The sequence below is a fragment of the Mycetomoellerius zeteki genome, unplaced genomic scaffold (genome assembly GCF_001594055.1).
Source record: "Mycetomoellerius zeteki isolate Tzet28-1 unplaced genomic scaffold, Tzet1.0 scaffold1150, whole genome shotgun sequence".
Lineage (NCBI taxonomy): Eukaryota > Metazoa > Arthropoda > Insecta > Hymenoptera > Formicidae > Mycetomoellerius > Mycetomoellerius zeteki.
The window spans coordinates 3,807-19,020 of NW_017256074.1; the positions used below are offsets into that span (position 1 = coordinate 3,807).

A 15,214-nucleotide genomic window follows, 5' to 3' on the forward strand; every position below is an offset into this window, starting at 1 on the left:
CTCCGATGCCTCGGATTCATCATCTGTCCTCGTTTAACATTTAATGTTAAAGAAGGACAGATGATGAATTCGAGGCATCGGAGGCATCCGAGCGACGTTTCCGAATGCAGCCATAGTCGGTATGACAGATTTCCTAACCTGCAGAGTCGTCAACTTTAACGCTAAATATCTCGGTTCGCGAGGCAGAGCGACACTTTTTTCTGCCAGATTCTTTCGTTTTGTGCAAAAACGCGTCGAATAAGCCTAATTTCATCGAAATCGGAGGTGAGGGAGGTATTCTGAATAATTACCAAATTTTAAATTGATGGAGGTAAGTGACTGAACGAAAAGCGAGTTTGCTTCGACTGATATGATTACGCGCTTTTCCGTACATGATTGACACGAGTCGATTACAATTAACTTAGATACAATTGAGATACAATTGTTACGCAAATGTTATCATTCTCACACATCCTTTGACGGAGTAGTAGAGGCGGTGACTCTAGGCAGTAGCACTAATTTTACGAGAGGCCGGATTAGTTCGGATGTTGTGCGGACGGTTGCCATCCGGCTCACCCCGTCTTCGCCTGGATGCAATTTTATAATTCGAGCCAAAAGCCATCTGCTTGGCGGTGATATCTCTGAGGCGATGAGACACAGCGATCCAAGATGAGGAGCGGCGTTTACCCGGAACCACTTAGGACGTGAGGTCAAGGAATGCAGGTACTCACGCGACCACCTTTCCCAAAAATGATCTCGCATTTTTTGCAGGTGTTGCACCGAGAGAGAGAGAGGGAGAGGGAGAGGGAGAGGGAGAGGGAGAGAGAGAGAGAGAGAGAGAGAGAGAGCGCTTCCTGGTTTCTCGGTTAACGATGGTTCTGGAATGGCTAGCAATGGAGCACCAATTAATAGATGTCCTGGAGTGAACGCGGACAGGTCTTCGGGGTCATCGGACAACGCTTGCAGAGGCCGTGAGTTTAGACATGCTTCCACCTGAGCGAGGAGAGTACTCATTTCCTCGAAGGTGAGCGTGGTGTCGCCTATCACTTGTCGAAGATGATATTTGGTGGATTTTGCGGCTGCCTCCCAAAGGCCTCCAAAGTGTAGTGCGGAAGAGGGGTTGAAGTGTCATCGGATCCCTTCCATGACAGCAACATTTGCGATTTGACAACCGGTGACGGAGGATGCACGAAGAAGCTCTCTGAGTTGTCGATCGGCGCCGACGAAGTCGTGCCGCAGTCGGAGTAGATGTCCGTGCACAGTGATGTCACCGTCGTGATGTGAATCGACGAAGAGCGGCTAGAAAAGCGTCGGTCGTGTAGTCAGAGACGATCTCGAGGTGAATTGCCTTGGAGCATAGGCACACGAAGATGGCGATGAATGCCTTGATTGACTTGTGGCCACGTCCTCGGCTCGTTCGAACAAAGATCGGTCCGGCGTAGTCGATGCCGGTTTTGATGAAAGGACGTGCAGGAGTTACTCGTCCTTGAGGAAGATTACCCATCGGCGGCTGTGGTGTAACTCCTTTCCATCTAGTGCATGGAACACATCGATGTAACTAGTACTTGACAACGGCTCGACCTCGAGGGATCCAGAAGCGGAGTCTCACCAGGCTCAGAGTCAGTTGCACTCCTCCATGAAGTGTTCTGCGGTGACAGGATGTCACCAGCAGTCGAGTGAGATGAGATTGTGGAGACACGATCATAGGGTGCCGCTTGTCGGGAGAAAGAACGGCGTGCTTAAGACGACCTCCGACTCTCAGCACCCCGTGGTTATCGAGAAACGGATCCAAGGCTCGTAATTGGCTGCGGGACGACATTGGACGGTGGTCCTTGACGGCAGCGATCGGGTGGGAATAGTGTATTGTAGTTTTTGGATTGTTTGGATCCACCGAGAGAATGCCTCGTCGAGCTTCTTGGGCGTCAGCGTGGATCCTGGGATCCCCTTTTGAGGTGGTGTCCCTCTGCGGCGCGGCCATCATAGGCACCACGCTGTGACTCTCAGCAGTCGGTGAAGTGAAGAGAATCAAAGGAGGAGTTCAGGCTCAACAATAGACCTTGCGGTAGCGGTACGGACGCTGGCGCGTTGCTCGGGCAATTCATCCAGCGGGTTCTCGGAGTGTTCGCTGGGCCAGGCTGGCGTGTTCTTGATGAGCCAAGAGGGGCCTGAGAGGATGATTGTTGATCTCGCTTGGCGCTATCCCCCGGGAGGTGCAATCGGCCGGATTGTCCTTTCCTGGTACATGGCGCCATTGTGCTTCCGGGAACATTCCCTGTATGAGAGACACGCGGTTGGCCACAAAGGTCTTTCATCGTGAGACGTGCCCTTGGATCCATTGCAGCGTGACTCTGGAATCGGACCATAGCGTGACTGGAGCTGTGGACAAGCTTAAGACAGTGTGTGTGTGCACAATTAAGTTCGCGAGCAGGGCGGCGGCGCACAGTTCCAGGCGTGGCAAGGACACGGGCTTGATCGGAGCGACCTTGCTCTTCGCCGCTAATAGGAATACAGCGACGTTATCAGTGCGGGCGACGCGGAGGTAAGCTACAGCGGCATATCCTCTTTCGGACGCGTCGGCGAATTCGTGCAGCTCTATCCTCGGCGCCGGTACCCAACCAACGGTTGATTCGGAGCTCCTTGAACTTTGGAAGTTCCTCAAGGAATCGACGCCATTGGCAGGCGTCTGCTCGCGGGAGCGAGGCGTCCCATTCCAGCCGTTGCAATGCGGATTGGATTAAAATTTTGGCGCGGATCACCACCAGAGCCATCCAACCCAGCGGATCAAACAGTTGCGCGGTTTCCGTTTCTTTTTGTGAATTCCTTGTTAGTGCGACTTCGGATCGCGAAGATGAACACGTCATCGGCCGGGTGCCACTGCAATCCCAGTATCGTGTGACTCTCGTGTTCCCATGAGCAAAAATCGGTAACGAGACAGTCATCCACAGGAATTTCGACAAGAATTTCAGGGTGATTAGCGGCCCACTTCTTCAGCGGAAACCCGCCCGCCATGTACAGTTGATGGAGTTCCCTCTGCATCGCGACTATTTCGTATTTGGTGTGCGCTCCGGTCACGATATCATCGATGTAACAGTCGCGTCTCAGCAAGGCGGAGCCTCGCGGAAATCTTGCTTCTTCGTCGTCAGCAAGTTGGCGTATTGTACGGATGGCTAGAAATGGAGCGCACGACAGCCCGTAGGTGACCGTGTTCAGCCGAAATTCGCGAACCGGATCGCTGACCAAGTGACGCCAGAGTATGCGTTGGAAGTCTCGATCCAGGAGACACGAGGATTTGATGGTACATTTTCTCAATGTTTGTTACGAACACGAATCGATGCCACCGCCAGCGCGTGAGCACGTCAGCGAGCGACGGCAGCAAATTAGCGCCGATTAGCAACTAGGAATTCAGAGACTCACCGGACTTTGACTTTTGAGACCCGTTGAATACTACTCGGAGTTTGGTCGATTCTCGGAGCACTCCGTGATGAGGTAAGTAGCATCTGGCATGTAACTCCGATGACCTTGGCATTAACTCCATATGATTTAAGTCTTCGTATTCCGTTAGGAAGGCGTGGTAGAGATGCCCGAAGCGAACATCGCGGTCGCCACGTCGCTCCATGGCGGTCAGCATGCGCTCGGCCGGCTGGCGGGTGTCACACAGTACCGTGGGCGACGAGGCAAACGGCAGACGCACCACGTATCGTCCGGTAGCTGTGCATTTATGCGTTTGAGTGAAGATGTCCTCACATCGCTGCTCGTTTGGCGTGAAGGCTACAGGAGCGGAAGGCTCCCTTTCTTGTTCCCAAAAACGTTGCACGAGCGCGGTCAGCTCGTAATCGGCGGTGGCTTGAAAGGAGCGGAGTGAAATCACTGGCTGGGAGTCGCCGCAACCCCCCGAGAGAATCCAGCCGAATAGAGTGCGCTGGGCGACTGGAGTTTGAAGATCACTCTTTCGAAGGTCCTCCTGAAGGATGATGGAGCATATTTCGGCATCAAGCAGCAACTCGATGGGGTCGGTGGCCATAAACTGAGGGTCAGCGAGTTGAAGGTCCTCAATGTGTGGCCATGTGGACTTGGCCTTGGGTGCTGCGCCTTGGTACAGAGATAGACGTGGCAGGATGAAGGCGACGGCAGCTACCTGGGCTCCAGTGACGTTGGACGTGAGGTTGAGCGACACCTCCAGCCGCGGCTGGAGCCCGAATGAGAGCCGCCGATTCCGAAAATCGAGAGTGACGCACGTGATCGCGGCAAGCGTAGACGCTGTACTAGCGCCTCGGAGATCAAGGTGACTTCCGATCCTTGATCAATTAGTGCTTGAATCGGATGTGGATTCTCGTTACGGTCGGTGACGGTAACTCTCGCGGTGGCGAGCAGAATAGCCTTGCAGTCCTCGTCTCGACGCACTGCAGTCAGCGTGCTCACGTCGGCGAGCTTCGAAGTGACGAACGCTTCGTGAAGGAGCGAATGATGTCTCGCCTTGCAGATGAGGCACGTCTTCGTAGACTGGCACTTCGCGATCGGATGCGAACCGAGGCAATTATAACACAACCGGTGTGTCTCCGCGACGGACTTCCGGTCGGGTGCGGACTTTGCTTTGAACTAGTTGCACATCATGACATTGTGCCTAGCCTTGCATAGGACACAGCCAAACGTTTCGGTCGTGCACTTGGCGACATGCGTTTTCGCGCTTCGCGGCGGGTCTCCGGAGACCTTAGCGGTTTTCGGTCGTGCGGCCTTGAGTGTCAGTTTTCGCTTGGCGATGAAATCCATGAGAGTGTCATGATCCAGCAAATCCGTCGAGTTACTGATTTGAGATTCCCACTCGAGGCGAGTCTGCGGGTCGAAGAGCTCAATGATGAGATGATTGAAGAAGTCGAAGCCGTGGGAATTAATTGGTTTTCCGATGCTGTCCTGACCGTTCACTGCGCTGAGCGCTGCATTGTAAATACAGCTGAGCTCTTCGGCTGAGTCGCTCTTCATTTTTTGCACGGTGGTAAAAGTGCAAAAATTGGAACGCGACAATTCTCTTTTATTTTCAAAGTGCTTGCACAACAGCGTCCACGCCCGCTGGTAATTATCTCCGGTTACGGCTAAAGGACGTATCAATGTTTCAGCTGGTTCCTCCAAACAGTGCTTCAAGTGATGGAACTTTTCTACGTTTGAGGAGGAATTGTTCCCGACTATGGACAGGAATATGTCTCGAAATGAGGGCCAGTCTTCGAACGCGCCCGAGAACGGCCGGATTTTCAGACGCGGCAACGCGGATTTGGTGGACAAATCGGTTCCCGATTCACTCGGAGGAACAGGTTTCGATTGTTCAGCCTTGAACTTTGTTACGTAGTCGTTTAACAGACTACGCTGCTGCACATAGATAATCTCAGCAGAATCGGCAAATTGAGATGTATTATACTGTACTCACTCTCGTCGTACGATTCCTTGTAACGCGCTCGTATGAGCTCATGCTGCCTTCTAAATTTTGTCCATAGTTGATCGAGAAGCGTTAGGCGGGTTTCGGCAGCGCGTAGAGTGAGGTTCGCTGAACCCATCTCTTCTTCAAATTTGACACAGATCGGGCCATGCAACCGTGGATGTCACTTTGGGCGGTTAGCAAGGTATTTATATCCACACTCATGATTCACTCACTTATTTTCTCTCTTTGTTCTTGTAGGTATCGCGCGCACTGAACGCAACGGCGGCAATTCCGAACGCGCAATAGTCGACGAAGCGATATTCGGCTCGAAGGACCAGCAAATGTTTGAGAGAACGAGAAAGAACGTTTGAACGGAATAGAAAGTCACAAGTACAAAAAAAAAACTTCAACGCGAATTTCACTAGAAACAAGGAACAATCTTTAATTTTCACAAATCACAGTTTCTTACAATTTCAGACGTAAACGAAACAGGAATTAGATTGAAATTACGAACTCGCAATACTACTTTCAGATACGCAAGAAAGACATTTCCCAAGTTTTAGGAGAATGCCTCTTTTTTTACTTTCGGCGGTTTTTCCGGCGGAGCGATACGGATATCGAACAGTCTCGAAGGCGGTTGACTAAGGAAGAGGCGCAGCCTGATTCGGCCTTTTATTGACTTGACGAAAAAGGGGGTCCTTTCGTCAGTCGCCTATGGGATCCCTCAAAAATCCGAATTTTTTAGGTGACCTCGTGATTTTGGTTGCGATTGGCGATTTTGATTTTACGGCGCTAAGTTAAGTTTCGTTGCCATGCGCGATGGAAATTCAGCGCTGACGATTGAAGCGCGAACGAAAGACGCGTTTTACGTAGCGCGCGCGCGCTTGCCCTGCGGTATCGAGAATTAGAATAGCCGTTTTACTAATGTTTTGTGTGTATATATACAGCGTGCAAAGTGATGACAATTTAACAAGGAAGGGTGATCTTCACGAAATCTAGAATATTCTAAAACTACCTTATAGCAACAAAGCTTTCCCGATGTTTTTCGCCTACATGCTGTACATACTTTTTTTTTCTATAAACTTTTCTCACGAATGCTAATCTTGAACAATTATTATTACAAAATTTTTTAACAAATATATTTCTTAACGAGAAAAATATATGATAACTATATATGGAAGAAAAGTAGTTTTTTAAATAAATAGATACGAATCAAATATCTTCTTATATTTTATCAAAAAATTGCATTCATTTTTGCTTGCCATCCATTTTTTCATATAAATGTAGTAATAGTAATAGAATTGTAAAAACGTTATGGCGCGAGCGCAGCGAAAAAATAATATTTATCTCTTTATGCATTGCTTTATTACAATTATACAAGCTTTCACACCTTGCACACATACACACGGTCAAAATATTCATGACCGATCTTCGGCTTATATTACATTCTTGAGCTATTTTCGAAGGAGGCTTATGATGATTTTCGACACTTTGTAGAACTTCTAAAACTACATCATCGTTAGTTGCTGTTTTAGATCTCCCAGACCTTTGTTCAACCGCAACTGAACCGGTTCTTTCGAATCGCGAAACTGTCCGATAGACAGTAGCTTTAGAAATTGGATCGCGGTTAGGATATGTTAAGATTCGCGACTCTTGGTGAGATCTCATTTTATCACCATACTCCCGCATCATAAGAATAGTAATTCTCTCTGTAGTAGTTAGATGCATTTTTAATAGTAATAAAAAATGTAATGGTGCAATCATGGAAAAATTAAAAATTTTATGTAGAAAAAGTGATAAGGAACGAGGTATTTCTCAGATCTTCTTTAATTATACGAGTAAGCCAAGAAGGACGATAACTCTTGTTTTTAATTATCCAAAGGCGGTCAATTAAGTGATCGAACAGTTTGATTCACTTAAGCTACAAAAGGACAAAAAGTAAGATTTATCCTACCAACGATGTATCGCGACGAGGATGTGTTATTGAACAGTTTTAATTATCCAAAAGTAGTCATGAAGATAATGAATCGATTTTAATAGTATGGACTATCGTACTTCTTCATCGATACTACCTCCACGCGGTACACCTTAGATAACGCGCCGGCGATACTTAAACTTTAAAGGTTCGTAACTCAGGAAGATCTCAAGCAAAAAGGGTTTGTAACCAGTGTTTCGGAAACGTCTTGGCACCAGCTTTAAGAATATGTAAAAGAAAATAGGTGTTTCCATTTAAGATTTCAAAGTTGACCTTCACGGTGTCCTTCAAGATCACATGAAGGTCATTTCAATATAACCGTATAATAGACCACTTGATATACTAAAACTTTTGTATTGAACATTTTTTTTCATAATCATTATTTTTCAAGATATTTGACCGTTGCCGAACTTTCTCCCATCACTGTATATAGCATTTCTGTTGAATTTCTTTATATTGAATGTAATTTCTTTAATCTCGCGACTCTATGCGTACAGCCGTACGTTGTTGCACGCGAGGCTGCGCGTTGATAGGCAATTGTTTTTCCTCGGTACTGTTTTTCGGTAACGGTTAAATCAGTAGTCAGTAGTGAAATGTGCACGTGGAAGGTCTTGTGCGAGATTACAGTCGGAAAATTTTTTATTGTAAAGACAGAAAGTGCTATTTGTGTGTGATAGTGTTATTGTGTATAATAGTGATCGCTTAATATTGGATTTATTTTAATACTGTGTTACGTCCAAGCCCTTGGAAATTAGATATTGAATGGGAGAGACAAGGATGGAGATGGAGAGGGTATGGAAGGACGTGCAGACTTTATCTCACAGGTATACGCGCAGAGGCGAATACCTGAGAGTCGGACGTACTTCTTATCGCTCCGGAATATGGGTCAACGTCCCGAAGGCACGCTTTAACGTCTGTTTCCTACGAGCAATGCGCACGTCGATCCTAATTTCGAATCAAGGAACCTAATCCTTATAACTCGGGACTGGACCACGCGCGATCTCTGAAAGGCGATGGGGAGTACGAGGTCGTTTTGGTTTTTTAAAGTGAAATGAGAATAATCATCTTAACAAAATTACATTTTATTACTAAACTTAAATTACATGTTAGTGAAATTTTAATTATATACGCTTAAGGATAATAGAGAAGTAATGTTTAAACTAACATTGGAAAATTAATTTTGTATACACGTTACCATAGACATTAGTAACTATAGAAATCGCAGAAATTACTGGCTAGTTATAAAAGATGAGGAAAAATTATACATGTTTTCTGCCGCGAGAGAAATATTATTAATTGATTCGGGCGAGCATGAGTCTACGTTTGTGTATGAGCGGAGAGGCATGTTGTCTTATTCAATTTCGCCAATTATAACAGAGGAAGGAGGGAAGAGGTCATGAAAAAAGTCGATCGGGACTAAATAAGGAAAGGGGGAACTGGAAGTGAACACTGGAATGTGAATTCCAGGAGGTTGTTCGGCTATGGCGGCTCAGATTTCTTCGGGATCAAAATAGTCAGGGCCGATGGTATAGGTGGCCTGCGGGAGAGGATCGGTGAATCGAAACGGTTAATCATCGAGTCGAAGATGTCACCAGGATAAATAAGAAATCGGTTGCGCTGGGGGGGAGATGGAAATTCTTCCAGAATTTCCACGCTTGACGTGGAATCAGCAGGAGATGGTGGACGAGGTGACGTTGGAGCGGACTGGATAGGGAAATCGGGAGTGTTTGTCGGGGTGTCGGGAAGTATGCGCTCCGTCAAAGCGTCTAAAAACGCGGATGATGGAGATCGCGGGGAAGGAGGAGGAGGTATCGCCTCTAGTACATGATGAGCCGATGATGACGAAGGTGGGTGAGGTAGCTGTGCAGGTTATTGCGTAGATTGTGATGCAAGTTGTTGTGCGTCATCGGTTGATTTTACTTGGTTTTTACAGAACTCCTGGTACACTTGATCTAGGAGTCTGCGCGCTTCGAGGAAAGCCCGACTTTTGAACCAACCTCGATGGGGACGGTGGCGCTTTGATCGGTTCACTAAGGGGTGATTTACGTTAAGTTCTGGAGTGTGTAATTTGTGAGGAGCGACTTACTGTTTGGTTGTCCGGGCAGACGGGTTGTTGAATTTCTAGCTTTTGGATACTTATTGGTCAGTGCCTTGGTTCCCCTGGTCTCGTGGATGGTGATGACCGAATTTTGAGCATTGATTCTAATAGCTCTCACGAATTATATATGAGTGATTTGCACTAAATGAAATATTTTTGTCTGTCCGTCTGTTTTCGGTGTCTCGCGATGTCGTGGTTTATATGGTCGTTTTTTAGGAGGTTCCGTGGTAGGATGTGTCTAATTGGGAAATTGGGGAATAATGTTCGCATGATTTTGATATTGTGGCGGCAGTAGCGCCAGCAAGTAGGCCGCCTGCACACATGGGCGCCGCGAAATAAAAACCAGGAGCAGCAAGTTTTCGCGCAAGCACTACGCGGGCCCCGTTTTCTCGCGAGTGCTTGCGTCGAGCATATCGCGAGTAGCGCAACGCAATCCCCAGGGGGCGAAAGCGCAAAGCGTGTACTCACGCGAGAAACTCACCCCAACGAGGGATAAAAAGCCCGTCGCGACAACAGCCCGACGCTCACGGCGCTTCCGAGAGACTATTGTGTTTTAACCAAGGAAAGACGCTCCGGCTATTCTCAGCACGAGAGAGAGTGTATCCCAGCAGACAAGCTGCAGCGAGTACCGAGGCCCGCAGAGAGGCTATCCAGGCTGGCCACCGCTTCACCCACGGGACTACCACGGGCAGCGACGGGGAACTGGCAGCTGCACAGACTGAATATATCCCCGAGGCGTCTTCGGCTGACGTTGCCGCCAGGAGTGACGCTCGACGAGAGGGACAGCCGACGACATCGGCCTACATCACCGAGCTACCTTTTTGCACCGGAGTTGTTGTCACTCTTGCCGGACACTCCACCCGGCGCAGGCACCGTTCTACCGGCCACGTCGCCCACAGCATCAGCAGCAACGCAGACGTCTGAAGGAGAGTGGACACCGACGAGGCCACCGCAGGGAACATACTCGCCGCATACGCCACCGGGCATACCGCCAGAGTGGAGGAAATATCTGCGGCCCTTGGTCCCGCCTGACTGCATTCTCGCGGACCGGAACTACAACGAGCAGGGGCCTCTGCGGTGGACGACCATCCGGCCGTATCTCAGCTACCGAGAACGACCCGCGCCGTAACTCGCGAAAAACGGCCCTTTTCAGGGCCACCATAAACTTATCACAATCGGCCCTTTTCAGGGTCCACTGTATATATATAAATGTGTAAATACATTGTACATAGATTCGTACATCATTGTGTTATAACTGCAGCATCTCCGCTACTCCTGCTTCGTACAATGTGCACGGAGAACAGTGAGGCCGATAGCGACGGCCGCTGTTTGACGTACTACTACCAAACTACATATAAGAGACAACGCCGCCAAAGATATCATAACAATTTTGATTGGTCATTGGAAAATTGCCCTCAAGTTAGCTCCGCCCGCTGTCGGTTTTGATTCGCTCTTATAATGTATCACCTTCCTAAAGGTTTCAGGCTCGCCCATTGGAGAGTTTCGTTTCTGGGGGGGGATGGGTGGTAAATCACCTACTTCCCTTTTATCAGCGTTTGCTTAAGGGAAAAAGGTAGTCCGCCTTTATCAACATTCCATGAGTTATTATTTTGTTGATTTCCTCATTATAAGAAAGTGTCATTATTAGATTTATGACTCCTTTTTGAGCCTATGCGTAAGACTATTATCGTTAGACGTGCGTGATATCGGCGTCGGATGACTCAACATCCTACCTTCTCTTCGAGTGTCGCGTTTATGATAAGACTCTTATTATTTGTAATTTCTTTCTCCATGACGCTCGAGAAGAGATTAAGTGCCTTGTTATCGCGGGTTACTAAATTCTAAATAAACATAGTTTCCTGTTGGGAAAGTTACTTCAATCGATAACACAAAGTTATTTGTGTTATCGATTGAATTTGTTCATATCTTACTTTATCGAACGGTTGCGAAACGAAGAAATCGTGGAATCTATTGGACGTAACAACCGGAAGGATGAATAAGAAGCAAAAATATGAGCAATGTTTCGAAAAGGCTTGGGAGGAAATTTTTTTCGCACTTATTTGCAATAAAATCACCTGTCTTCTATGTGGTTATCAACCTTCTATTGTAAAAAAATATATTCTTTGTAGGCATTACAATAATATACATTTGAATGAATATTCCAAATATGTGGGTCAGGAGAAATATAATTTAATTGAGGGATTAAAATTAATTAATCAAGAAGGTCGTAATTCAATTTCTATGTCGATAATACTGCATCTTTAACAAGAGCCCTTACTGCATCATATGCTATATCCCATGTTATTGCCAAACATTCGAAACCGTTTACGGATGGTGAATTCGTAAAGAAATGCCTCATCGCAGCAGTACAGTCATTCGAGGGCTCATTGACTCTTGAAGAAGCTGCTAGCATTCCATTAAGTAACAACACTGTAAAATCTTGGATAAATTGTATTGCTTCGTCCTTATAAGATAAATTAAAGTTTTTACTAGAATCTTGTTTTTTTTTCTCGTTATGTCTTGATGAAAGCACCGATAATCGACATGTGAGTCAACTGAGTATTTTTGCTCGAATCGTGCAAAACGATTTTTCATATGTCGAGAAGTTTTTAGATTTTATTCCATTGCATGGAACAACAACAGGCAGTGATATCTTCACAGGTGTCAACCAAACTCTTGAAAAATTTGGCACTGATTTTTCAAGATGTTCAGCAGTTGTAATTGATGGAGCAAAAGCAATGACAGGCTCGAAAACTAGACTTCTTGCACAAATAAGGCAATGAGATTTAAAATTCCCTTTTATACACTGTATAATTCATCAAGAAGCGTTATGTGGGAAAGTAGTTAAACTGTGCAACGCAATGCAAATGGTTATTAAAATTGTTAATACCATTAAAGGAGGTCACAAATTTCTTTCGCATAGGAAGTTTCAACACTTTCTCGAAGAGCATAACGCAATTTATACAGATGTGCCTCTGTATTGCGAAGTTCGGTGGCTCAGTGCAGGAAAATGCCTAGAAAAGTTTTTTGCTATAAGAAAAGAAATCTTCCTTTTCTTGCAAGAAACTTTGGATACAAAATATAATGAATTAAAATCTTTTCTTCAAGATTTAGATTCGCTTTGTGAGCTCGCTCTTCTAACAGATTTAACGAACCATCTAAATAATTTAAATCTAAAGCTGCAAAAGCCCAACCAAACAATTTCTCAATTAGTTTCGCATATTGATTTATTTCGCAAAAAATTAACATTGCTCAAAAATCATATTAAAAGTAACATTTTTCATTTTTATCCATCTTGCCAAATTCTGTTTGAAGAATACGGCACATGTTGCAATTTTCAGAAACATTTGTTGTTAATGGAATCTTTAATAGATCAATTTTATACGCGTTTTAATGATTTCGAGGTTTTAAGAAAAGATTTAGTAATCTTATTTGAAAATCCTCTCACTGTGCAAATCGAAGAACAAAGCCTAGATCTTCAGGCAGAACTTTGTGATTTGCAATGTGATATTTCTTTAAAAACACGATCAGAAAAAGGTGTTGAATTTTTAAAAATTTTAAATGCATCGCAGTATCCATCTCTCAGGAACTTTGGTCTTCGAACTTTCTTCATGTTTGGCTCTACATATTCATGCGAACGCTCTTTTTCCAAAATGAAAATTATAAAAAATGATAAACGTTCTTCTTTGAGCGACGCATTATTATCCTCGTTGATGCGTAATAGTTCTTCCAACATCTCTGTGGATACATACTTAGTAAAATCGGGCAAAAAATAAAAATAATATTTATATAAATTAACTGTTTCTATTTTCTTTGATCTTTCGTTTGTAATATAACATATAACTTTGTTTTCTCCTACCAAGCCATATATTTGACTTTTATTTTTAGTGGAATAGGCCTACTGGGGAAACCACTTTAAAAAAAAGAAACGCATCTTACAGTAGTACCTCTCGAGTGATGTGGAAACCTATTGTCGAAATATATATTGTATTATCATAATTATGTTAGATATTAGAAAATTACATTAAGATATAAGAATATCGTTTTGGAACATAATGAATAAATTAACAATAGATAATTTAATGTTAATAAAGAGAAATTAATAAAAAAACATTCCAATAATGATTTGGCGAAAAGTACGCTCCGAGTAGTTCCACGATATGGAGACGCTCCTGAACCATAGCGCCGCACGCGCGATCCGCGGCTAGGCCGCCGAAACCGCCGAGTATCGAGCGGTAGTGGGGGGATAGGAGGCGGTGTCTGCAGGAATCGGCTCGAAATGTACAGATCCTTGCAAGCACTGATCTAGATGGTAGTGATCTGTACTCACAGTCTATGGATTTGTCGTGTTCTTGACCGCAATAAAGGCATCTCGGTTTTGAGCTTTGCGGTCCTTGCCTATGTGTCCCACTCTATAGCATATGGTAAATAACATATTCTAATCTTTGGTACGTATGGCTCAACTGTGTATTTAGCGTTGAATAGAGTTATATCTCTAGGTAGTTGCTGTCCTGTGAACTTGATGCAGAGAGTTCTAGAGGGAATATAAGTGGTTTCATGATTAATAGTCATGCGCCGGTTCAATCTTTGAACCTCTAGAATTTTAACCTGTGATCGAATGCTATCCTTGATGCAGTCTAGAGAAAGTGCTTGATCGATACCCTTGATAACCTATTACCTTGATACCTGTTCTGAGAACGCGGTACGATGGAATGAAGGCCCTAATCTTATATTTTTCGAAAGCTGGATTATTGACTAAATGGTTAGCGGCTGCCGCCGACCTAACCTCTGCTATGGCCTTGCCATTTCTTAATCGCTTAATCGATAAAATGTCCGCGTTGGCAGTTTCGGATACTATTATGGATAAAACAGAAAAATGTAAAGTAGAGGATTTATCCGAATATATGTATACCGCATAAGGCGGTGTGTCCGAGTCGGAATATTGATAATTAGATTTAGACGTTACAACCTGTTTGATTTGAGACGTTGGTGGGTCTATTCGTTTTATCAGAAATGGCGGGAGAATACGTAGCGGCGTCACTAGATTGAATGGGCGTCTCCACAGCCTTCAATTTAGTCTTGTGCGAAGTATCCTGCTGCCTGCCCCTTTTCCTGGAAGCTTGAGTAAATTCATTGTCCACCTCCATCGGGAGAGGCGTGCTACAACATTCTCTTAAAGACTGCGTGGTATTAGCCACGTGTTCAGACGTAGTTTCCGCCATTAAGTTGAAGAACGTTGTGCCGACTATGTTAGAATCTAAATTAGTCGATAAATCCTGTCCATTCGCAAGGTCGGAAGATAGCGAGGAATTGAGGGAAGAGGAGAGCGGTCGATCGAGCCGGCCGCCGGTCGAACCAACCGACGCACCCTCCCTCCTCGCCCCCCGATCGGAGGGCTTGACCCCGGCCATACGCACAGAGGGTCGTAAAAAATAAGGGAAATCCGAATGAATCCGCGCGTTGAATAAAGAGAAAAGGACTCTCCTAAGCCGGCTACAAGGGCCAGCAAAAGCAAACTCGGTAATACGAACACTTACGCGTCACTCGACGGGGACGAAAACCGACACCTAACCAAAACACGTCCGAACCCGATAAGCGCCTCGCGCGAACTCTGGCAATATAGTGTGGGAGATCGGCCGTCGGCGACTACAGCGATACTAATCGCCGTTGAATCGAAGCCTGAAGAGGCTCCGATGCTCCGAGTACCCGCGGCGGGATGGCGCGACACTAAGGGTGGAGTCCCATGAGGTGTATT

At 45.6% G+C, this 15,214-nt stretch overlaps 1 long non-coding RNA gene across 1 annotated transcript in view; it reads right to left on the reverse strand.

Annotated features, from left to right (window-relative positions):
- Positions 1 to 7,615, reverse strand: part of LOC108729396 (uncharacterized) — a 10,299-nt gene extending 2,684 nt beyond the window's left edge. Inside the window, exon 1 of the long non-coding RNA XR_001936925.1 lies at positions 7,474 to 7,615. This is a non-coding gene — a long non-coding RNA (uncharacterized lncRNA). The remainder of the gene's footprint in view (positions 1 to 7,473) is intronic.
- Between the last annotated feature and the right edge of the window lie 7,599 nt (positions 7,616 to 15,214).